General features: G+C 40.9%; 1 protein-coding gene across 3 annotated transcripts in view; it reads left to right on the top strand.

Moving 5' to 3' along the window:
* ARHGAP26 (Rho GTPase activating protein 26) overlaps positions 1-25,312 on the top strand; it is a 643,079-nt gene that overhangs the window by 575,854 nt on the left and 41,913 nt on the right. The gene's annotated exons all lie outside the window — the stretch shown is intronic.

Raw genomic sequence — 25,312 nt, 5'->3', positions numbered from 1 at the left:
GTATAAATGATCTGAATACTTTACAGTAACAACTTTAAAGCATGGCCCCTTTCACATGGGAATATTCCATTCAGTCATGTTTTTTCAAATAAAAAACTTAAACATTTTATATCAGTTTTGATCAGTTTTTACATCAGTTTTCCATTCAGTTTATGGCAGTTTACTTCAGTTTTCACTTCCATTTATTTCAGTTCAGTTTACATCAGTCTACATCTGTTCTGGCATATCTTTTTACTTAGTTGTTGCATAGACCAATCAGAGGTGATAAAAGTATAAACAAAATGTTTTCTTGCCTAAAAACAAACATCAGAGGAATTAATATAAATGGATGGTATCTGTTTACATCCATTTCAACATTTAAAAAAAATGGACAGGAACGGACACGGATGTAAATGGATGATCATCTGTTCACATCTGTTGGTCCATAGAAATACACTCACTGGCTGCTTTATCAGGTACATTGAGGTGCTGTCCACATGGCAGCAACTCAATGCATTTAGGCATCTAGATGTGTTGAAGACGACTTGCTGAAGTTCAAACTGAGCATCAGAATGGGGAAGAAAGGGGATTTAAGTGACTTTGAATGTGGCATGGTTGTTGGTGCCAGACAGGCTGGTCTGAGTATTTCAAAAACTGCTGATCTACTGGGATTTTCACGCACAACCATTTGTAGGGTTTACAGAGAATGGTCCGAAAAAGAGAAATTATCTGGTTAGCGGCAGTCGTGTAGACGAAAATGCCTTGCTGATGTCAGAGGAGAATGGGCAGACTGGTTGCTGCAATATTCAGATGGTAGGGTCAGAATTTGTAAACAACATTAAAGCATGGATCTATCCTACATTGTGTCAACGGTTCAGGCTGGTGGTGGTGCTATGGGGGAGATTTTCTTGGCACCAGCAAGGTGTACCTAATAAAGTGGCTGGTGAGTGTACATTGCTGTCCATTTTTCATCCATCAACAGATGGATGAATAATGGGCAGACGGTCAAACCATGTGAAAGGGACCTAAGGCTAAAGACAACTTTTTTATTAGATACTTTTTTTTATATTTTAGATACTAGACAATAGTTCTGGTGACTCCTTGGGCTTCCCTTACTTTGGAGGGATTTCCTCCCACTTCCTGTTTTGGCTATGGGACAGGATGTAAAGAGAAATGGGACTTCCCAGTGGGACATGGGGCACAGATGGAGGGGGGGGGGAATGTCATGGGTTATAATCCTCCCTTATGTTGGCTTTAGTTCTACTTTAAGACCAATTCAGTGGATATAGCTTATTTTTTTTCTTTGGGTGACTATGTTTTCGAAAGAACTCCACAAAGCCATTGTCGGGGACAGGAGGCAATGCATATATTATGCAAACTTTATTAAGCTCCATGCATGCATTCCACCAATTAAAAGCTTGTAAGCTCCAGTTATGAAACCAGTGGAACCCTACTGGTGATGAGCTATTCATAAATAATTGTGTTTTTATTTATAGAAAAAAATTCTATTACACTTGTACATCATTGTATTTATGGACATACAGATACACTAAAAAGGTATTTTTACAAATAAAAACACAATTATTTATGAATGGTCTCTTCCCAATAGGTCTTTTATTTCTGTTATATGTATTGCCTTCATTTACAAGAGACAGCAAAATGCTGGTGGTCTATTGCTGGAATACACCCATACTAAACTCCTGGGAATATAAGGGGCAAAACCCCCTAAACCGTAAAACATTTTGAGTACACATGTAACGGCACAGGAAGCCCACATTTCCCAACCACATTCCAAATGAGCTGGGTGTGAAATCTGCTGCAGGTGGCAGTAGATTCCTAATGACACCCCAAATGCAGGTTGCAAACACAGTGCATTTGCCTGCACAGGTTCACATGGTACAACAATACCATGTGATCTGCTTACAGTGTGTTTTCAAAAGTAGTGCATGCACTACTTTTGGTGCGATCCACTGAACTCCATGTGAATTGACTTAATTGCACAGGAACACGCTCCTGGTGTGAAACAGCAGTCCCTGAACACTCTTTGTGGTTGTAGATTCATGCACTTTGACACAACTGTTGCAAGAGTTACCTGCATATCTTGTGATTAAATTTTGGGGTTCCTGGAGAATTCCTTTAGCATCAAACGGTCAGTCCCTGGGCCAGCTGGTTCTGGACAAATTAACAGTCTGAAACCTATGCTACTTGTAGCATTTTCCTTACATTGCAGTGGTTGAGTTCAAATAATGTGGTGACTTTTTAAATCTTTTGCCAGGTTCATAAATGTCCACAACTTTTTTGAGAGCCTTCTAAAGCTTTTTTGATCTTGGCATATTTGCAGCACACGTGTCAATAGACCATAGACATTAGAGATTTTGATTGTACTTCTCCTATGGATCACAGGAGTGCATTTCGTTCTGCACTGTGACTTGTTTTCAGAGGAAAGCAGACTGAAGTCACATATCTGGTCCACACTAGGGAAGCGGCACCTGGCTTAGCATCTCAGCAAGCCGTGAGGGCCTAAGCCCAGCTGCTTCCGTGTGTGTGTGCGTGTCTGTGTCTCAATGCAGCGGACCAATTCTGCATCCACCTAGGTAAGTTTGATTTAAGAAAAAAGTTTTTCCATGCCTATCTTTTAAATAAGACAGGTTCCAGGAGTCTGTGTTTTATGTGCAGTTTAGGTGCATTTCATTAAAAAAAAAATTCCTGCATGCTGCATCTTTTATGTGCTTTGATCAAATCGCATGTTCTATAGCATTCAATTGTAATACGCCTAAGATGCAATGCACCAAAAACTCACCACACAGTTGAAAAGTGGCCCTTAACTGAGTTATTTTGTAAAGTGAATACATAACTAGACCAGCCTTTTTCAACCAGGGTGCCCAGTCACCCTGTGATGCCATCTGAGTTCTTCAGGAGTGCCTTGGCAAAATACCTAAAAAATGCCCAGTGACATTATTGGTTGATATGGAGGGCATTGGGCACCTGCAAAGCATCTTTGTTTGAACTCCCACCCTTGTCATCACTGGGGTCATGTTAGCTGTGAAGGGGAGAGAAAATGAGGAAGAAGAAATGCTGGAATACCAATCAGACACCCAACATAAACTACCACTAATGTTGAGTGTCCTACATTTGTGGAGCCTGCACATGTCGGACACAGCTGATCACATGTCACAGTAAAGGGCCAATCACAGCCCAATCAGTGCCCAGCAGTGCTTCCAATCTGTGCCCATCAGTGCTGCCTGTCAGTGCCCTTTAGTGCTGCCTATCATTGCCCATCAATGCCCACCTCATCAATGCCCACCAGTGCCGTTCTTGTCAGTGCAGCCTATCAATGCCCATCAGTGCTGCCTATCAGTGCCGCCTCATCAGTACTTATCAATGCCTCATCAACGAAAGAGAAAAATTACCTGTTTTCCAAATTTTAGAATAGAAACTAAGAAAAGTACAGTGTTGCATGACCGTACAGTTGTCATTCAAGATGTGACCGAACTGAAAGCTGAGAATTGGCCTGGGCATGGTAAAGGTGCCAGGTAGGCAAGTGGTTAAAGTGATTTGTAAAAGCCGATTTTTTTTATTTTTTTTTTTTTTATACCAAACATGTTGTACCTACCTGCTTTGTGCAGTAGTTTTGCACAGAGCAGCCGCGATCCTCCTTTTTGTAAGTCCCCCACTGCTGCTCCTGGCCCCTCCCTCCAGCCATGTTCCCCACAGCAAGCAGCTTTCTATGGGGGCAGGCTTGCTTCTGCTATTGCTCTGCGTATTCATTCAAGCCCCTCACTCTCTCCTCATTGGCTTACTGGCTGTGATTGACAGCCAATTATTCCTGCTGTTGTCTCAGCCAATAAGGAGAGAGAGAACCGGGACAGCCAAAGCTCTCGTTCATATAACTGAATCAAGATTGGACTCAGGTAAGTATTGGGGGGGCTGCAGCTTACAGTAGGTTTTTCCTTTTTGTTTTTTTACCTTCATGCATAGATGCATGAAGGTAAAGACTTTGAACCTTTACCAGCACTTTAACCTCAATCTTCTGTTACATTTAATGTTCACACAACAGACACAAAAGTTTCTCTGTGTAGAACTTTTCTATTTTGTTGATTCCTGGATGATAGCGCTGATGTGCTATTATCAGTGGGTCAGAAACACTGAGCGACAAATATCATTTTCTTCACTGAGGATAATATTGTAATTGGTTTAATAGTACCCTGCAGATTGATACCTGTTTTTGTGAGCAATTTTAGATGTCTGCCACAGAGTTCGAACTCTGGAAATGTTCCCTTCTTATTATTGGAACTATTTAACGGAAATGTTTATCAGTTCAAGCAAATTATTGATGTAAAACTATCCATTACCTTTTTTTTTTAATCCAGAAAGAGTTTCTGGCCAAGATTACGTTTTTATTCGTAAGATTAAAGGTGTGTTTTTAATGAGAGCTTTAAATTGTATGATTGTAAGTGTATTAACTTGTATTTAATATCATTATTCTTTGATAATTATAATGTCTCACCCATTACCATAGTGCTGAATGGCTTCACCACAAGCTGAGGATGAACTTCTTAATATATAGAACCATCTTATAAAAATGAGCAGAAGCAAATCATTCACAAAGCAATATGGAAAAAGTGTAGCGAAACACTTTTATATTGATTTCTATTATTTGAATGCACAACAGTGAGGAGCTGCAACATAATATAAACGATTTTTGATATATATTTGCACAGAGCTTTCCATTTGTTTGGTATGTTCATTTACAAAGCAAACTAGCCAGGATCCCAGGACCAAGTAGATGTTTAGGGTCCCCATTTTGCAATAAACCAGAGGGATAGTACAATTGGTAAAACCTTTGCACCTCACAGGCACTTCACAAGTGAAGATGCACTTATGGACAGTTGGGGGTTGATTTACCAAAGCTGGAGTGTGCAAAATCTAGTGCAGCTTTGCATGGTGGCCAATCAGCTTCTAACTTCAGCTTGATCAGTTAACCACTTCCTCTCCAGAGGATTTACCCCCCATCCTGACCAGGCCATTTTTTGCGATACGGCGCTGCGTTACTTTAACTGACAATTGCGCGGCCATGCAATGCTGTACATAAATTAAATATATGTCCTTTTTTCCCCACAAATAGAGCTTTCTATCGGTGGAATTTGGTCACCTCTGTGTTTTTTATTTTTTGCGCTATAAACAAAAAAAGACCAACAATTTTGAAAAAAATAACTTTTTGCTATAAAAACATATACAATAAAAAAAAATGTTAAATATCAAATTTCTTCATAATGGCTTCTACTACATGTCTGTGCTAAAAAAAAATCTCAATACATGTAAATTAATTGGTTTACATGAAAGCTATAGCGTCTACAAATGGCGGTATATAAACTGGAATTTAAAATTTTTTTTATACTAGTAATGGCAGCTATCAATGACTGCGGTGGGCACTCTGACACCGGGTGGGAACTGACTAACTGCCACTGACATCTCTAGTAACATGAATACAGTGATCAGTGCTAATAAAAAGCACTGACACTGTACTAATGACACTGGGCAGGAAGGGGTTAACATCTGGGACGATCAAAGGGTTATCTGTGTGCTGTGTTTTACTAAGGAGACAGGCTGTTTTGTATCTCTCTGCTGTGCAGAGAGATGCAAAACAGCATGTCCATGCTGACAGGAGAGAGACCTGTGTTTACACACTGGTCTTTCCCCTGCCAGCTTTCCCCAACAATCGCAGAGTACCGGCCAGAACCCGGTGATTGACATCTCTAGCTGCCAATAGCGGCGCAGGTAGGGCAGTGCACGCATCTCTTACCCAGAAATTATATATATATATATATATATATATATATATATATATATATATATAAATGATATATATATATATATATGCATTATTTTGCGCAGCCCTGCCGCCCTGTAGCAGTACTTCTGCTATAGGGTGGAGGGCAAGCAGTTAAGCTTTGACAAAAAAGAAAACACCTTGAAGCTGATTGGTTTCTATGCAGAGCTGCACCAGATTTTGCACTCTCCAGCTTTGGTAAATCAGCCTCTTGATGCCTGAAGGAGTCGTGTCCGTACCTACAATGAGAATTGGGAAACTTCTCTGAACACCATTTGGGTCCTGTTTTTCTATTTTTATCCCTATTGTCACAGTCTTCACTTTATCTTCCATTTTCAGTAAATATCCAAAAAAGGTATACTTGCAACAAACCTAGAATGAATCCTGAAATTAAAAGGGGCACTATCTATGTCTATTGTTAATCCTTGTGTTGCTAGCTAGTAAATAGATGGGAAAACATATAATATTTACTTGTGTTAAACTATTTGTTTCTTTAGTTACTTCCTGGTTTATTGCCTAGGCAAATAATGTCATACATCCCAGGAATCTTCGGGGGGGGGGGGGGGGGGGGGAGGTTTTCTCACATTAAGCATACCCTCCTGCCTGCATGCCAGAGCTAAGGGCAGATGGATTCCAGGAAGTAACTGCTAAATGAATATTCTGCCCTTACTCAAGATGGCCATTGCCAGAAATGCTATGGGATGTTTTTCAAAGTGATTTTTAACACCTTCCCGCCCAAGCCTATAGCAGATTGATGGCCGGGTGGGACATTCACCTTGTAACACGGCACCATATGATGTCCTGTCAAAAGCAGCCATGCACGTGGCTGCGGGGCCGCGCAGCAGCGCAATCTGTCACCGGCTGTGTCCACGGGACACAGCCAATGACATATCACTACACCGACCCATTGCCAGTGTCATGTGACCACTGTGACCAATCACAGCAGATCACATGTCGATTTGTATACAATGGATGGCTTCCTGTCATGCCATTCATTGTATACAATTGTGTTGTTCTCTGTGATTCATCACATAGTACAGACAGGGCCATTCACAGCCCATCTGTATCATGTGATGAGCTTTGCCCAATCACAGCTAATCACAACAAAAGACTGAATGAATCAGTTTCATTCAGTAACAATGATTGCAAATATCAATGGAATACATTGGTATTAGCAATCATAATTTGTAAAAAAAAAAAATCATGATCACTTGCCCAGAGTAGTTCAATGAAAAAATAATGTAATAAAAAAAAATTGAAAAATTTGAAAAAAACAAACAAAACAAATTATTATTTTTATTTTTTTACATACTGTCACCAGTCAAATTGTGATATATATATATTTTTTTAATTTCTAAATTATCAAAAAAATTGTAACAAAAGATTACCACCTCCAAAAAACTCACCATGCCTCTCATTAACCAGTTGCCGACCAGCCACAGTACATATACTGCGGCAAGGCGGCACCGCTGCGCAAAATCACGTGTATATATACATGTGATTTTGCATATCGGGTAGGGGGCGCACAACCGCGGTTGTGGCTGCAGGTGTCAGTCACCGGGTCCCGACCGGTGATTACCCGCCAGAGCCTGGCGATTACCGGCAAACAGTGACAGAGGGGAAGGCTGTAGTGTTTACGCTGCAGCTCTCCTCCCTGTTGGTTTCCAGCACACTGTTCCAGAGAGCGGAGTTCAGCTTTCCAGGACAGTGTGTTCCTGTGAAGCACACACCCCTCGCCCACTTGTAAAACACTCCCATCACACAGTTAACCCTTTGATTGCCTAAAATGTTAACCCCTTCTTCCCCAGTGCCATTAGTACAGCGTCAGTGTTTTTTTTTTTTTGCACTGATCACTGTATTGGTGTCACTGTGGATGTCAATGACCCCAAGTCAGTCCCCCCCAGTGTCAGTCCACTGCAGTCCCGCCATAAGTCGCTGATCACTGACATAAGTCGCTGCTCGTCGCCATTATTAGTATAAAAAAAATTAAAATTCCAGTATATATACCGTCATTTGTAAACGTTATAACTTTCACGTAAACCGATTAATTTACACATATTGGGATTTTTTTTTTTAGCAAAGACATGTTGCAGAATACATTTTGGCCGCAATTTATGACAAAATTAGATTTTTACATTTTTTTTTACTGGACATGTTTTTTTTTCTCAAAATTGTCAGTCTTATATATATATATATATATATATATATATATATATATATGATCATATTTAACCCCTTGATTGCCAGCAAGACGCTCATACACTATAAACCTCCATTGCTAGTATAGTGTCTGAACGGATCAATATCTCTGATCAGATCAGCACTACACCAGCGTTCACATTAGTATATCGTCCCCAAAAATTCAGCATTAACGGGATCAGCCCCAGCACCTGCGTTTAGCCCCTACGCTTACCCCCCCTTCTTCTCCCCCGGCAAGTGCAGTGTCAGTAGGTCACTGTCACTTGATACATTTCACACAAAACCGCAGTGGTGGCAGAATCAGGCCTGATCTCTGTTAGCACTTGTCGGTAAATTTTGATGACTCTCATATGCAGAAGAGTGCCAGTACTAGTGCCAGCTACCTTTTGGTGAACTGGTGAGCACTAGTGGCCTAGTACATCCTGGTCTTTCACATACCTCTTAGATTGTAAGCTCCAAGGAGCAGGGCCCTCCTAACCCTCTTGTATTGAACTGTATTGTTGCTGTATTGTCTCCCATTGTATTGTAAAACGCTGAGCAAACTGTTGGCGCTATATAAATCCTGTATAATAATAATACCAACACTGCAGTTTGACTTGGTGATGTGGCGAGTCCCATAAGTGCAGTACAAGCTGGTGCAGTGACGAGCACAAGTATTTTCCCGCAGCCACGAAGATTTCACACATAGGCCTGTAGAGCCCCTATTATCCTTACGGATGTGCTTGCAAATCCCGATTGGCAGCCCACAAATTCTGCAGCACCCATACTTCACCCATTCACTGTCCAACCTGGAATTCAGGTGGAAACAGTAAATTTAACTACTCCCCTTGATTTTTTGGAGCTGTTTTTCACGGAAGATCTGTATGCATCCATTTTGGATCAAAGCAATTTATATGCACAACAATTTTTGCCGCCAACCAAAATTCAAACCTTGCCAGACCATTCGCATGGAAACTCATTACGGTTTCCGAATTTAAATTTTTTTTTTGGACCTAACCCTCAACATGGGCATTACTAAAAAAAAAATGAATTGTGGTTGTATTGGTCCACAGACACAATTCTTCATATGCCCGTGTTCTTTGCTGCCATGGCCAGGCATAGATATGAGAGTATAATGTTTTTTATGCATTTCAATGACAATACACTCTGTCATCCTCGAGGTGACCTTGAATTTAACCTGCTCCACAAAATTCAGCCCCTCGCAAATCACCTTAACCAAAAATTTGCAGATGTTTATACTCCCCAGCAAAACATCTGCGTTGATGTTTAATTTCAGAAATTTTTCTGGCCGCATTACATTCAAAGAATTTCTCCCCAGCAAGCGTGCCAGATATGGGGTCAAGATGTAGAAGACCTCTGAGAGGGCAACAGGCTATACTTATAAGTTTTGGATTTATGAGGGAAAAGATAGTCATGTGGAGCCCCCTGGATGCGCAGACTACATGGGGAGCAGTGGCAAGATAGTTTGGGACTTGGTGTCATCCTTTTTCCATATGGGGTACCATTTATTTACATGGACAATTTTTATTCAAGTGTGCCACTATTTAGACATTTGTACAATCTTGGAACTGGAGCATGTGGCACCGTGTGACCTAATGTGTACCCATCATTAGAAGGCGGTGGATGCAGGGCGGTATATTCGAATGGTGGGCATACCACACACTTTTTCTGGCTGAAGACAAAAAAAAAAAAAGAACATAGCATATATACCCAACAAGGATAAGGGATGTACTGATACATCACTGGACTTTGAATGGTTATACCAGGATGATGCCTACAGCTGCAGGCATCATTCTGTTATCATTTTTTTCAGCCGGCGATCAGCTTTCATGTAAAAGCAATCCTAGTGGCTAATTAGCTGCAGGATTGCTTTTAAAAGCAACAGGAGATGATGCCCCCCCTCCCCCTCTGCCTTCCACGGCCTTCTCGGGCAGTCCCGTGCCATCGAGTAACCTGAGAATACAGCCGGTGTTTTTGCCAGCTGACCATAGAGCTGATTGGAGACCAGAATGGTGCCAATCATCGCTATAATCTAAGAATTCGGAAGCATCACTTCAGTTTCGCAGGATATAAACAGCGCGATTTGTAAATTGGGAAAGCATCTGATCACACCGATCTTGGTTTGGTTTTAAGTGCAGAGGAGATATCTAGAGTCTAATAGACCCCAGATTTCTCAAAAAAGAATATTTGACAATGCCCATTGAAGTTATAGGGGATATTTGCATTCCCTGTGATAGCATTAAAAGTGATAAAAAAAAAATGAAGGACAGTGTAAAAATAATTAAAAGAATCAAAATAACTTAAAAAAAAAACAAAAAAAACCTCACCCCCTTCATGCGCGCACACCTGTGTGCGCAAGCGTTGACGCTGTGCTGGTATGTAAACAGCGGTTGCACCATGCATGTGAGGTATCGCCACAAACGTCGGATCAAAGGCAACAATTCCAACACTTGATCTCTGTAAATCTAAAATGGTAGCTTGTAAAGGCTTTTAAAGCGTTGCCTATGGATATTAAAATTGTATGCAGTTTGTCGCCATTGCACAGGGCATGCGCAGTTTTAAATCATGTCATGTTTGGTATCCATTTACTCGGCATACCATCATCTTTTATATTTTACCAAATAATTGGGCAATATATTGTTTTTTGTGCATTATAAGAAAAAAAAAGTGTTTTTTTATTTTTGTTTCTTTTAAATTTGCTTTTGAAAAATCGCTGCGAGAGTACTGTGTGACACAAAAAATTGTAGCACCCACCATTTTATTCACTAGGGTGTCTGCTTTAAAAAAATATATAATGTTTGGGGGTTTAAATTAATTTCCTACCAAAAAATACAGGTTTTTTTTCATGTGAACAAAAAGTGTCAGAAAAGGCTTGATCTTCAGGTGGTTAGAAGAGTGAGTGATGTATGGCATAAACTTTTAATGCTGGGCATAAAATGCCCCCACCCCCCAAAATGACCTTTTTAGAAAGTAGACACTCCAAACTATTTGCTGAGAGGCATGTTGAATCAATAGAAGAATTTTATTTTTTACCATAAGTTTTTGTAAAATGACAAAAAAAATTTATTTTTTTTTACACAAAATTGTCACTTATATGGTTTACTGCTCATACATGCCATGGTTATATGTGGAATTACTCCCCAAAATACATTCTGCTACTTCTCCCGAGTATGGAGGTACCACATGTGAGAGACTTTTTGGCAGTCTAGCAAAGTACAGGACCCCAAAATCCAATAAGCACCGTCAGGCTTTTAAAGGGCTTTATTTCCTCATTACACTTCCTGACTACCTATCACAGTTTCGGAGGCCCTGAAATGCCAGGATAGCACCAACCCCCCCCCCCAAATTACCCCTTTTTGGAAAGTAGACACCCCAAGGAATTTGATAAGAAGCATGGTGAGTATTTTGCAGATCTCGATTGTTGCCACAAGTTTTTGGAAAATTAAGAAAAACATAAACATTTTTTCTTTTCTGTTTTTATATTTTAAAACCTTGTGAGAAAAAATTAGATCTGCAAAATATTCAGCATGCCTCTTTTTAAATTCCTTGTGGTGTCTACTTTCCAAAAAAGGGTAATTTACTGTAGGGGGGTTTGGTGCTATCCTGGCATTTCAGGGCCTCTGAAACTGTGATAGGTAGTGAGGAAGTGAAGCGAGGAAGTTACTCATCATGCCTCTTTTTAAATTCCTTGGGGTGTCTACTTTCCAAAAAGGGGTAATTTTGGTACTATGCTGGCATTTCAGGGCCTCCGAAACTGTGATACGTAGTGAGGAAGTTACGCACCTTCAGGCTTTCAAAGTGCTTATTGGATTTCAGGCTCCTGTATGTGGCTAGGCTCCCACAAATTCTCACACGTGGTATCCCCATACTCGGTAGAAGTAGCAGAATGTATTTTGGGGTGTAATTCCACATATACCCATGGCTTGTGCGAGAAATAAATATTTTAAATGACAACTTTGTGTAAAAAAAATGTCTGTCATTTTCTGGAAACTTGTGGAAAAAAAAAAAAATCTTCCATGGACTCAATATGCCTCTCAGCAGATAGCTTAGGGTGTCTACTTTCCGAAAAGGGGTCATTTGGGGGTGTTTGTACTATCCTGGTATTTTAGCACCTCAAGAAATGTGATAAGCAGTCAGAAAGTAAAAACTGTAAATTCCATTATCTATATGATAGTTTGTAGATGCTATAACTTTCAAACAAAGCAATCAATATACGCTTATTGGGATTTATTTAACCAAAAACATGTAGCAGAATACATTCTGGCCTAAATTTATGACAAAATTTTAGTTTTTTTGGATATATTTTATGACCGAAATGAGAAAATATATTTTTTTTGTTTTTTCAAAAAAATTGCGGTATCTATACCATAGTTTGTAGATGCTATAAAGTTCACACAAAGCAATCAATATGCACTTATTAGGATTTTTTTTACAAAAAACATGTAGCAGAATACATTTTGGCCTAAATTTCTAATTAACTTTGAGTTTACTATATATTTTTTATAGCCGAAAGTAAAAAATATTGTTTTTCTTCAAAATTTACGGTCTTTTTTTGTTTATAGCACGAAAAATAAAAAGCGCACGGGTGATCAAATACCATCGAAAGAAAGCTCTATTTGTGTGAAAAAAAGGAAGTAAATTTTGTTTGGGTGCAGCATTGCATGACCGCACAATTAGTAGCAAAAAGGGGCCTGGTCATTAAGGGGGGTAAATCCTCTGGAGGGCAAGTGGTTAAATGCCTTGCACTGTCTATTTTCCAAAAATGGGTAATTTTTGGGGTATTGGTACTATGCTGGCATTTTCAGGTCTCAAGAAATGAGATCAGTGCATTGATTGACCGATTGTCAGATATATATACCTTGGTTTGTGGACTCTATAACTTTTCTTACAGACAAAATAATATACAGTAATTTGGAGTATTTTCAACAAAGAAATGTAGCAGAATAAATTTTGACATAATTTTATAAAGAAATGTTATTTATTTGCTAAATTTTATAACAAGAACGAAGAAAAGTTAGTTTTTTTTCAAAAGTTTCAGATTTTTTTTGTTTATTTTAGCAAAAAAAAAAAAAAAGAAACTCAGTGGTGGTTAAATACCACCAAAAGAAAGCTCTTTTTGTGTGAAAAAAAGAAACTTTTTTTTAATGGGTACAGTGTTGCATGACCTCGCAATTTTCATTCAAAGTGCAACAACACTGAAAGCTGAAAATTTGCCTGGACAGGAAGGGGGTAAAAGTGCCCGATATTGAAGTGGTTAAGCAAAATAAAGCATGGAGACATAGATGGATGGGTACATTTGTATTGAACATTAAAAATGAATTAAATAGCATTTTTGCTTTGTGGTGCTCAGATGCAGTGCAGTTTTACTTTAAGCACACTATTTCCAAACACTGATAGACTACATGTATTAAAACATGTCTAGGTACATCAATGAAATAATTAAAATTAACAGCTTTGTTTTGTAGCTGAGAATAATAAGAAGAGTAATCATTTTATTGTTTCTGAGACTGGTGCTCTTTGAAAAAAAGAGCTCATTCAATTTTAAAAGCTGCATGCACTATTTCATAATTTTACATTTAAATATCCTCTAAGAGAAATGTGGAATTTTCCAAACTTTTTTCTTTCTCATTTCTTTGGTAAATATCTTTTTCCAAAGCTGAGTTGATGTGGAATTTCATCACTTTCCATCTATTAGATTTTTTCACTTTTGTCACCCAGCCTGGAATGGTTTTATGCTCTTAAAGCTGAGCATTATGCCGTTATAGAGACATACACAAATCTCTAGATAGAACCTGTATTATTTTAATTGAAATACTGTATGCTGACTGTGATTCGGTAAGCTCATATTTACATTACTTCTGATCTTTATAGTAATATACCTGTTTTAACAGTTTGAAGGGTGTTGTTCATATAGCAGCTTTCGCAGTGTAGCCATCTTCACAATAATTTTGGTAAGAGCTGTTTTTAGGAAAAACACCTCCTTAAATCATGTTCTTTTAGAAAGGCTGTATTGAAATTTGTAATAATCTGTTTTATAAGCAACAGTGATGATTGAATACATTATGTACAGTATTTATTAGATGAGATAATATCTTGGATGTGCAGTAATTATTCTTGTGATATTCTGAGTACACAACTTCATATTTTTTTCTAATCATCTTAAATTGGAACTGCACTGCATCTTTGCATCACAAGCCAAAAATGCTATTTAATAATTTTTATTATTCAAAGCAAACTCATCCATGTCTACATGTTTTATTTTGCTAAGAAATCATTTTGAGAAACACTCCCTTGCATTTCTGGCAGTGGCCATCTTAAGTAAGGGCAGATGATAAATTTTGCATTTTCTTCCTGGAATCCAACTGCCCTTAGCTTAGCAATAGGCTGAGCTGAGAACCCTCCCTCCCCTCCTGAAGACTCCTGGGATGTATGACATCATTTGCCTAGGCCTGGAAACCATTACTAATGCTAGCAGCATAAGGATTAAACATAGTCCATGTTCTTTGAGAGAGTGAAGTTCTACTTTAAGTATAAATCCAAGGATGGATAGGTGGATAGGAAACATGTAAGGGTCTTATTTTTTCTGGCTGCCTTTTCCCTATATTTGCTAATGAATTAAAGCCGGGTTACTCAATCTACGGCCCGCAGGTCAAATGCGGCCCGCCGAGGACATTTATCTGGCCCGCCGGGCAGGGGCTTATCTGCCGCGAGGCAAGGGACTAGGGTTTGGCAGGTCGGGAGAGCTTGGCAGGGCTCGGGCGGGATCAGCAATTCTGGAACGGGAAGGTGGGCTCAGCTTATGAACCCGCACCACTCACATAGCCTCTCTGCAGCCAGCAGTCCATCTATTCTGATCAGTGCATGCAACCGTCACAGGCGGAGCCTAGAGCTGACCATGAAGAGGGGGGGGGAGCAAGAGAGGAGACTCCATCGCTGCATGTCGGATATCACGGCCACGGACCCTAGATAAGTGCAATAGATGATCGATCTCTTTCCCCCCCTCTCTCCCTCCCCCCTCCTCTCTCTCCCCCCCTTCCCCCCCCCTTCCCCCTCCTCTCTCTCCCCCCCTTCCTCCCCCCCCCTTCCTCCCCCCTTCCCTCCCCCCCCTCCCCCCCTCCCTCTCCCCCCCTCCCCCCCTCCCTCTCCCCCCCCTCCCCCCCTCCCTCCCCCCCTCCCTCTCCCCCCTTCCCTCTCCCCCCCTTCCTCTCCCCCCTCCCCCCCTTCCTCTCCCCCCTCCCCCCCCTTCCTCTCCCCCCCTCCCCCCTTCCTCTCTCCCCCCCTTCCTCTCTCCCCCTTCCTCTCTCTCTCCCCCTTCCTCTCTCTCCCCCCCTTCCTCTCCCCCCCTTCCTCTCTCTCTCCCCCCTTCCTCCCTCTCTCTCCCCCTTCCTATCCCCCCTCCTCTTTTCCCCCCCCTCCTCTCTCCCCCCCTTCCTCCCTCTCTCCCCCCCTTCCTATCCCCCCTCCTCTCTCTCTCCCCCTCTCTCTCTTCCCCCCTCCTCTCTCTCTTCCCCCCTCCTCTCTCTCCCCCTTTCCTCCTCTCCCCCTTTCCTCCTCTCCCCCTTTGATAGATGATCGATCTTCCTCTCTCTTTCCCCCTTCTCTTCCATCCCCCCCATCTCCCCCCACCCCCCCTCCTCTCCCCCTCTCTCTCCCCCTCTCTCCCCCCCTCCCTCTCTCTCCCCCCTCCCCCCTCCCTCTCTCTCTCTCTCTCTTCCCCCCTCCTCTCTCTCTTCCCCCCTCCTCTCACCCCCCTCCTCTCTACCCCCCTCCTCTCTCTCCCCCCTCTTTCTCCCTCCTCTTTCTCTCCCCCCTCTCTCTCCCTCCTCCTCTTTCTCTCTCCCTCCTCCTCCTCTCTCCCCCCTCCTTCTCTCGTCCCCCTCCTCCTCTCTCTCCCCCCCTCCACTCTCCCCCTCCCCTCCTTCCCTCTCCCCCCCTCCCCTCCTTCCCTCCTTCCCTCTCCCCTCCTCCCCTCTCCCCTCCTCCCCTCCTTCCCTCTCTCCCCCCCTCCCCTCCTTCTCTCCCCCCCTCCCCTCCTCCTCTCCCCCTCCTCCCCTCCTCCTCTCCCCCCCCTCCCCTCCTCCTCTCCCCCCCCTCCCCTCCTCCTCACCCCCTCCTCACCCAACAAGGTGTCCTGCATTTACAGTATATTTCGCTCCATAAAACACACTTGGGGGGAAATATCTGTGCGTCTTATGGAGCAGCCGGCCCAGTATTCCCGCCGCTGTTGTATGTCCGCAGGCTCTGGTCATCTCATGTACTGTGTCTGCAGTCTCTGGTCATCTCCTGTACTATGTCCGCAGTCTCTGGTCATCCCCTGTACTGTGTCCGCAGTCTCTGGTCATCCCCTGTACTGTGTCCGCAGTCTCTGGTCATCTCCTGTACTATGTCCGCAGTCTCTGGTCATCCCCTGTACTGTGTCCGCAGTCTCTGGTCATCCCCTGTACTGTGTCCGCAGTCTCTGGTCATCTCCTGTACTGTGTCCGCAGTCACTGGTCATCTCCTGTACTGTGTCCGCAGTCTCTGGTCATCTCCTGTAGTATGTCCGCAGTCTCTGGTCATCTCCTGTACTGTGTCCGCAGTCTCTGGTCATCTTGTGTACTATGTCCGCAGTCTCTGGTCATCTCCTGTACTGTGTCCGCATTTGTTCATAGTTTTTTTTTTTAAACTATAGTCCGGTCCTCCAACGGTCTGAGGGACAGTGAACTGGCCCCCTGTTTAATAAGTTTGAGGACCCCTGAATTAAAGGATGTGTATACCAGATCCTATAAAGTATCTCAATAGTTACTGCTTTTTTCTTTGTCTCCCTTCTCTTCATGGCATTTGTTGTCTAATGTTTTATTATTTAAAGGTGCAACCACCTTTAAAAGGAGATATATTGCAGTTTTATTGTTTTGAGAACCCTTGGAAATTACAGTTAGGTCCATATATATTTGGACACCGGCACAATTTTTGTTTTTTCAGGTATTTACCAAAACATATTCAAGCTATAGTTATATAATGGATATGGGCTGAAAGTGCACAGTCTCAGGTTTAATTTGAGGGTATGTACATCCAAATTGGAAGGGTTCAGGAATTACAGCTTTTAATAGTAACCATCCTCCTTTTTCAAGGGACCAAAAGTAATTGAACAATTGAATCAAAAGTGGTTTCATGGCCAGGTGTGGGCTACTCCTTCGTTAGGTATATAGATGGCCAGTCCTGTAGCCATGACTGAAAACTGAACTTTGAGATTTATCTAACTGCAAAACAAACATTTGTTTGGCTGCTATGCAATCTACACCTGGAGCTGTTTGCCGATGTCTCTTTATTCCTGATATTCATTTCCGTTAAAGTCATGCCATAATGTGTTTGTTTCAGATTAGAGTGTCTGTATGATTATTCAGTTATTTTTTATGTTTTTGATTGCCAGCACTGTGATTACGGGTTTAAAGGTGAAACTATAACAATATGAAATAGACCTTGTCACTAATTTTGGAAAATCCAGGTAAATCGCAAAAGAATCCCAAGTATTTTACTTACTTGTAGCATTTATCTTTCCATAAATAGTTTTTCATTCACTTTACCTTTTTGAAAATGTGACTAGTGATTTCCCTAGCACATCCTCTTCCCTCCTTGCATGTCACAGACCTCTTCTGCTGGGAATGTCTAACTGGCCAAGGTCCACTTTCCCTTCCCCCACCTCTCTATATAACTTTTTATGTAGCTGCTTGGGATGAGGGGGGAAAGCAGAGAATACTGCAAAGTGTCACTCTGGGAAGCGTATGTGCAGTGAAATCAGAGAAAACCATTTCAGTACAGGAGAGGAGTCTGTACAACTGTGTAAGACTGAAAATTTAAAGAAGTAGTAAAGTCCGCTTTATGATTTGTACCTACAGATAAACCCATAATAAGGTTTATCTGTAGGTACAGTGAATAATTCCTAAACATGTACCGTTTAGAAGATATTCACATTTGTAGAGGCCAGTGATGGACAGCATACTGGATAATGCCATCCTTTGAGAGCTTCGTGCCACAAGTATGACTCCTCCGCACGCAGGATTGACATAATCGTGGCCTGGCCATTCAAACTGCCAGAGCCCGCAAACCTGGAAGGAAGACCGGGTGAAGATGGAAGTGCTGGCAATGAAGGGCTTCATTTTAGGCTAGGTTCACACCTATGCAGTTTGCGTTTGATCAGTTTCTGCAGTGCTTTTTGCGCAATCACTGTTTTTGGTAGAAATTATATTTCTACATGGCAAATAATTTACTAGCAGGTGTAGTAGAGTAATAGAAATCCAACAGTCATGACATGCATACTGCTGATTCTGTGTAATTGAATCACTAATTGAAAGGGCATGTTCAAAATAATAGCAGTGTGGAGTTCTATTAGTGAGGTCATTCATTCTTTGAAAAACAGGTGGCAATTATTGCCCTTATTTAAAGAAGGAAGGCAGCAAATGTTGTACATGCTGGTTACAGAGCATTTCTCTCTGAAATTCTGAGGAAAATGGGTCGTTCCAGACATTGTTCAGAAGAACAGCATACCTTGATTAAAAAGTTGATTGTAGAGGAGGAAAACATATAAAGAAGTGCAGAAAATGATAGGCTGCTCAGCTAAAATGATCACAAATGCTTTAAAATGGCAACCAAAACCTGAAAGACGTGGAAGAAAGCGAAAAACTACCATTCAAATAAATAGAAGAATAGCCAAAATGGCAAGGACTCAGCCAGCAATCAGCTCCAGGAAGATCAAAGAAGGTCTAAAGTTCCCTGTGAGTACTGTTACAATTAGAAGACGCCTATGTGAAGCAAAGCTATCTGCAAGAAGCCCCCGCAAAGTCCCACTGTTGAAAAAAAGACGTGCTGAAGAGGTTACAATTTGCCAAAGAGCACATTGACTGGCCTAAAGAGAAATGGCGCAACATTTTGTGGACTGATGAAAGTAAGATTGTTCTTTTTGGGTCTAGTGGCCGGAGACAGTTTGTCAGATGACCCCCGAACACTGAATTCAAGCCACAGTACACTGTGAAGACAGTGAAGCATGGTTGCGCAAGCATCATGATATAGGGATGTTTCTCATACTACGGTGTTGGGCCTATTTATTGCATACCAGGGATCATGGATCAGTTTGAATACATCAGAATACTTGAAGAGGTCATGCTGCCTTATGCTGAAGAGGAAATGCCCTTGAAATGGGTGTTCCAACAAGACAACGACTCCAAACACACCAGTAAACGTGCAACATCTTGGTTCCAGACCAACAAGATTGACGTTATGGAGTGGCCAGCCCAATCCCCGGATCTTAATCCAATAGAAAACTTGTGGGGTGACATTAAAAATGCAGTTTCTGAGGCAAAACCAAGAAATAGAGAACTGTGGAATGTAGTCCAATCATCCTGGGCTGGAATACCTGTTCACAGGTGCCAGAAGTTGGTTGACTGCATGCAACACAGATGTACAGCAATTCTCAGAAACAGTGCTTATACAACTAAATATTAATTAAGTGATTCAAAGGAAAGCAAAATCGTCAAACATTTTTCAGTTTATATAGTGAATGTTGGAGTTTGTAAAGCAGAATACAAACACTGCTATTTTTTTTGAACAGTCTAATCACTTTTCTTCAATTTTTTTTAGAGGAACAACACAAATTTGATATATTTTTCTTCATGTTTTGATTTGGAATAGAATGTGTAGCGTTCCCAATGCATTTGTGTGTATGGAAATAAAAGCTTTTAGAAGGATTTTGAGCTTTATTCACTTTTTTCAACACACTGCTATTATTTTGAACACAACTGTACATTGATGACCTAGAGGGGAATGTTTTTTTTTTCTCAACAAAAGTCAAGTTACATGCAGTTGAAATATTAGTACATAACCAAAGCTAAGGGTGTTCATACACTGAAAGAAACGCTCTCCTGCTGACGCCTAGTCACTGCTAGATACAATAGTAAAAAAGCAGTAAAAGCAAAAGCAAACATTTATTTTATTGCAGCTTACCCATTGTTGGATGTAATGGCTGCATTCATTTCAGTCTTTTTTTTCTATTTTCATCCGGTGATCCAGCCAGTAACTGTGTTGTTTTTTCAACAAGCTCTCTTGCGGTTACAGGGTTGAGAGAAACCATTGAACACTGACAGGGGAGCTTAAAATGATCAGCTGTTATTTATGTAAAACTTTAACCCCAAAAGGAAGAAAAACTGCTGTAAGTGATTTATAAAATATTAGCTGGAGTTCATCTTAAATTTGTTAGTGTATCTAAATCTGCTAATACAACTAACCTTCTCCTCCACCCAGACTGACAATGCTGCTGTCCAAATGTGCCCACTGTACTCATTCATCCAGAGTGGTGTCTGTATAATACAGGCAGTATGTTTTGTCCAGATTACCAGAGTACAACAGAGGTCAGGAAAAAGCCTAACAAAAAGAAAATGAATACAGCCACTACATCTAATGATTGATGAGCTGCAATATATTAAATGTTTGGTTTTGAGATTAATACCACTTTAAGGGTTGATGGGAGGAACCACAGCACCCAGAGGGGGAAATGCTATTCCACACAACCAGAAGTGTGAAAGCGGATCAGTGCCAGGAGCTTCACTACAGTCTGAATTTTTAGCAAGCAGCCCCATAGACAGGTCATATAAAGCCGTTTAGCTTCAGGTTAGTTTTAGTCCTCATGCGCACTGGGCGTTTTAAAAGCGCCAGTAGCATTAGCTGTGTAAAGTCACATTAAAAACGCACATTTTTCCGCATTTTTTTTAGCGTTTTTGCATTAGCATTTAGCTGTGTTTTTCCGTGTTTGCAGTTTTTAGCATTTTTTACACACAAAAAAATAACATTTTGGCTAAAAGAAAAAACCCAGTTTTACCACGTTTACCAGCGTTGGAACGTTTTTACAGCTAAAAAAACTCCTCTAGAAACCCACTAGTTCTGGGGGGTTTTCCAGCTAAAAAACACCCCTGCCAAAAAATCTGATTGAAGCTTATATGTGAGTGTACACATAGGATAATATGCTGGGGAGTTTATTGGCAGTAGAAAATAAAGCCAAAAACAGCAGCTGTAAAAATGTCCAGTGTGCATGAGGACTTAATGTGATTTTTTTTTTTTAACGCCTTGATAGTTACTTTAAGTGTGTGAGGAGCATATGGATCACTTATATTTAAAATAAATCTGTGACCTGTAAAAGCCAGGGGATAATTTTTTTATTATTATACCATAGCATCCATGGAGTCAGGGCTTTTTTAAGAAAGGTGCAGGAACTCCCCATTTTGAGTCACCGCTTGTCTCTGAGCACTGTCCCTTGGTTCTACCCCATACCCACCTTCCGGTACTACATCTTTTAGAGAATCATTTTGTATTTTATAGAATTTGTTAATGATAATAGATTCTATGCAGCCTGCAACAATACACCCCCTTTCAACAATAGATCCTTCCAGCATCAAAAGTCCCCACGCAACATTTGATCTTCCAGCAGCCAACAGTAGGCGCCTCCCAGCAACAACTGACCCTCCCAGAAACAATAGATCGTCCAGCTTACCTCATTACCCCACACCATTACAGACAAAAAAGCCCTGCATGGAGTCATTATGGCTCATGCCCTGTCTCTGTCTTGATATTGGACAATGAGAACCTTATCAAAATCATCACATTTGAGGTCAATTCAGTAGATAATGCAGGGTGCTAAGGGATTGGCCAGGGGGAAACCATGGAGGCTACGCTCCATAATTGTATAATAGAACACCTCAGACTTAAGGCATCCAGGGCGCTCTAGAAAAACATTGAGCATGGCACCTTTAAGGATGATGATAAATGTGCTGCTACTGGACAAAGAGTTGGATTGGTGGAGTTTAGTTGCAGTGTCAGGTTTGCCAAGCTCTAACCTTAAACTGGCCATTAACTATACTATCTGATTGTACAGTATCTGTACAATCTCCTTTAGATTTACCAAAATAATGTAATATGAAATCTAAAAATCCATGCAGTTTGTATCTAGTTAGGCAGGCATTGTCATGGTTGTTGGTAGATCTAAAGTAGATTGTACAACCATATCATGGTGTTTTGCCAGGTTTATGAAGGAGTTATGAAGGTGAGCAGAAGAGGCTTTTTCACCTTATCAGAGAAAATAGCAGGACAATGTTTTTTTTTGTTTTTTGCAATGATACGCTGTATAGTGTGATTTTTAGTCATTATGCAATTTGGCCACATCCGCTGCTGCTATTTTCGTGTGATAGAGGAAGTTGTGACTGTATAGTAGAAAAATATTTCATTGTTTGTTAAATTCTCTCTATGAATTCAGGTAATATCTCTGGATTTGTTTAGAAGAAAACTGAAATGTTATAAAACTAAATGCAAAATGCTTAAAAAAAATTATTAAAAAAAAACACAGAACAAGGACTTATGCACTTTGAATTTCTTAGCTTACTGAGTTCTGGTAAAGACAGCTGGCCTTATGAAAATGAAAAGAAAATGGCTATATTGTTGCTCATGGTAACCCTTCTAATATCAATATTAAAAGAAAAGGGGAAGTAAAGGGATAGTCAGAACTGATAAATTGTAAACATATGCAAACGTAAACAGTCAGGAATTAGAAAATAGGATGAACATAGGTTTGTAGAAATGTTGTTCATCAGTCATCAAATGAGCTGAACTCAAAAGAAAAGCGCTGAATACAAAGATGAAATACATACAGTGCCTTGAAAAAGTATTCATACCCCTTAAAATTTTTTCACATTTTGTCATGTTATAACCAAAATGTAAATGTATTCTATTGGGATTTTAAAATCTAGTGGAACCAAATGCCTTCAGAAGTCGCCTAATTAGTAAATATAATCTACCTGTGTGTAATGTAATCTCAGTATAAATACAGCTGTTCTGTGAAGTCCTCAGAGGTTTGTTACAGAACATTAGTGAACAAACAGTGTCATGAAGGCCAAGGACTAATACACCAGACAGGTCAGGGATAAAATTGTGGAGAAAGTTAAAGAAGGATTAGGTTATCTAATGGAGCACTGTTCAATCCATCAAATGGAAAGAGTAGGATACAGCTGCAAACCTACCAAGAAATGACTGTCCACCTAAACGGACAGGCCAGGCAAGAAGAGCATTAATCAGACAAGCAGCCAAGAGGCCCATGGTAACTCTGGATGAGCTGCAGAGATCCACAGCTCAGGTGGGAGAATCTGTCCACAGGACAACTATTAGTCGTGCACTCCACAAATCTGACCTTTATGGAAGAGCGCCATTGTTGAAAGAAAGCTATAAGAAGTCCCATTTGCAGTTTGCCAGAAGCCATGTGGGGGACACAGCAAAAATATGGAAGAAGGTGCTCTGGTCAGATGAGACCAAAATTGAACTGTTTGGCATAAAAGCAAAAAGCTATGTGTGGCGGAAAACTAACATTGCACATCACCCTGAACACACCGTCCCCACCGGGAAACATGGTGGTGGCAGCATCATTTTGTGGGGAAGCTTTCCTTCAGCAGGGACAGGGAAGCTGGTTGAGGTTGATGGGAAGATGGATGGAGCCAAATACAAAGCAATCTTAGAATAAAACCTGTTAGAGTCTGCAAAAGACTTGAGACTGGGGCGGCAGTTCACCTTCCAGCAGGAGAAAAACCCTAAACATACAGCCAGAACTACAATGGAATGGTTTAGATCAAAGCATATTCATGTGTTAGAATGGCTCAGTCAAAGTCCAGACTTAAATCCAATTGAAAATCTGTGGCAAGACTTGAAAATTGCTGTTCACAGATGATTTCCATTCAGTCTATTAGAGCTTGAGCTATTTCGCAATGAAGGATGGACAAAAATGTCACTCTAGATGTGCAAAGCTGGTAGAGACATACACAAAAAGACTTGCAGCTGTAATTGCAGCGAAAGGTGGTTCTACAAAGTATTGACTCCGGGGGGCTGAATACAAATGCACGCCACACTTTCACATATTTATTTGTAAAAAATTTTGAAAACCATTTATTATTTTCCTTCCACTTCACAATTTTGTGCCACTTTGTGTTGGTTTATCACATAAAATCCCAATAAAATACATTTACGTTTTTAGCTGTAACATGACAAAATGTGTTAAATTCCAAGGGGTATGAACTGTTTTTCAAGGCACTGTATGAGAGCTGTTTACTTGGCTAAACATTTTAATTTCTGTCCATCCAAAGATTAACACAGCTCTGCCAACACTGTACAGCTCAATATGGCAATGCACAAGGCCTGCTTTTTCTTTGCTTCAATTTAGAAAGACTCCCAGGCCTTTGGCTGGACAATGAAAATAGAAGTAACAGGCTGATGAACTCATCTCTCTTTTTGTCTGCTATTGTCTATCAGCAAGTTCCTTATTAGCACGTGAGCACTGTAGTACAGTTAACTGGCTCCTTGGGATGCTTGTTTATCTCCCAATCTGATCTCTGCTATATAGGGGATTGCAATAAGCTGATACTAGGCTAAATTCAGGATACAGCTTGCATTTAAAAATAATGCATTGAATAATGTAATAAAAAAATACAGATTTGCATTAGTTTGTGCCTTTTTATCTGCCTAAAATTTTATTCGGCATTGAACATTTATACCTTATAGGCAGCCCACATGTTATCCCAAAAGTACGATATGTAAAAACAGATTCACAAAAAAATGAGGTCCCAAAAAAACAAAACTGCGGCTTGAACCAGTCAAATGTAACAATTTTATTAGAAAAATGAAATCAGGCAAAAAACGATTCCCCCTTCACCCAACACCGTTAAAAAAAGATGACAACGTTGTAAAAAAAAAAACAGCTCAGGCATACCACACACACATGCAGGGACAAATATGCATACCATAACTAAATGAAGAACAAGATATTATGAAGTTGCCCACTACTTGTAAGTACATCAAAAACATGTTATCCCAGCCTGACAAAAATTCTGGCATTGGGTGAACTGTAGGAAAATAATTTCAGGAAAGACATTTGAAGAAAAAGCAGTTATGGCTAGGTTTCTGCATGCTGAAACTGGCGTATCTGCGGAGAATTGCTGTTATGCGCATGCTCAGGTAAACGCTGATGCAGAAAACATTGGCACTTACCCAAGTACATCTGTTTGCTTGCATTGATGACCGTATGCAGTAGGGATGCACCAAAATTTTGGTGGCCGAAACGTTTCGGCCGAAAACACCCCTTTCGGCTGTCGGCCGAAATGAAAAAAAAAAAAAGCACAGATACAGGTGCTGAAAAAACCCCGCCCTTCGCCGCCACCAGCAGCCGCTCGGTAGTTCAGACATATCTGAGAAACCATCGATCCCAGCGCTGGGCATAGAGATGAGTGAAAGAAAGATGGCCGCCAC

Source organism: Staurois parvus, unplaced genomic scaffold (assembly GCF_062004578.1).
Source record: "Staurois parvus isolate SC_StPar_1 unplaced genomic scaffold, SC_StPar_1.0 ptg000133l, whole genome shotgun sequence".
In the NCBI taxonomy this organism is placed as follows: Eukaryota; Metazoa; Chordata; class Amphibia; order Anura; family Ranidae; genus Staurois; species Staurois parvus.
Note: the sequence above shows the minus strand (reverse complement) of the source record. Positions and strands in the feature narration are given on the sequence as shown.